At 61.1% G+C, this 606-nt stretch overlaps 1 long non-coding RNA gene across 1 annotated transcript in view; it reads right to left on the bottom strand.

Annotated features, from left to right (window-relative positions):
- The window catches only part of LOC122192448, a 1,008-nt gene extending 408 nt beyond the window's left edge, over positions 1-600 (bottom strand). The window contains exon 1 of the long non-coding RNA XR_006182613.1: positions 321-600. This is a non-coding gene — a long non-coding RNA (uncharacterized LOC122192448). The remainder of the gene's footprint in view (positions 1-320) is intronic.
- Positions 601-606: the final 6 nt, after the last annotated feature.

Below are 606 nucleotides of genomic sequence, written 5' to 3'. Positions count from 1 at the left end.
GGGGTTATTATGGGATGTTATGGGGTTATTATGGGATGTTATGGGGTGTGGGGTATTATGGGATGTGGGGTATTATGGGGTGTGGGGTATTATGGGATGTGGGGTATTATGGGGTGTGGGTATTATGGGATGTGGGTATTATGGGGTGTGGGGTATTATGGGATGTGTGGTATTATGGGGTGTGGGGTATTATGGGGTGTGGGGTATTATGGGATGTGAGCTTCACGGCTGTGGCGCTATGGGCGGCGTGGTTCCGGGGCTCCATGCAGCGGGTAACGGGACGTTGGGGGCTGGGACGCGGCTATGATGGGGTGGCGCACCTTCCGCGCGCTCCCGATGGTGCAGCACCGCGCGGCGGAAGTGATGCGGTGCCACGTGACCGCCGTGACCGCGCGCCGAGCCGGGAACGCGCCTGACTCGCAGTGACCCGCGCAGCCTAAAAGGACCGGGGACACCGCGCATGCGCCCTGCGGCACCGCTGCAGGACAGTGACGTCACTGCGCCGCCGCGGTCACGTGGTCACCCCCAATGTCCCGTATGGGATTGCAGTGCCCCATAGAGACCGCATTGACCCCATAGAGACCCCAATGACCCATAGAGACCCCA

This window comes from Lagopus leucura, unplaced genomic scaffold, assembly GCF_019238085.1.
Source record: "Lagopus leucura isolate 7727_CA_CO unplaced genomic scaffold, USGS_WTPT01 31588-0_obj-0_obj, whole genome shotgun sequence".
Classification (NCBI taxonomy): domain Eukaryota; kingdom Metazoa; phylum Chordata; class Aves; order Galliformes; family Phasianidae; genus Lagopus; species Lagopus leucura.
The sequence above is the reverse complement of the archived record's forward strand: the minus strand, read 5'-3'. Positions and strand labels throughout refer to the sequence as shown.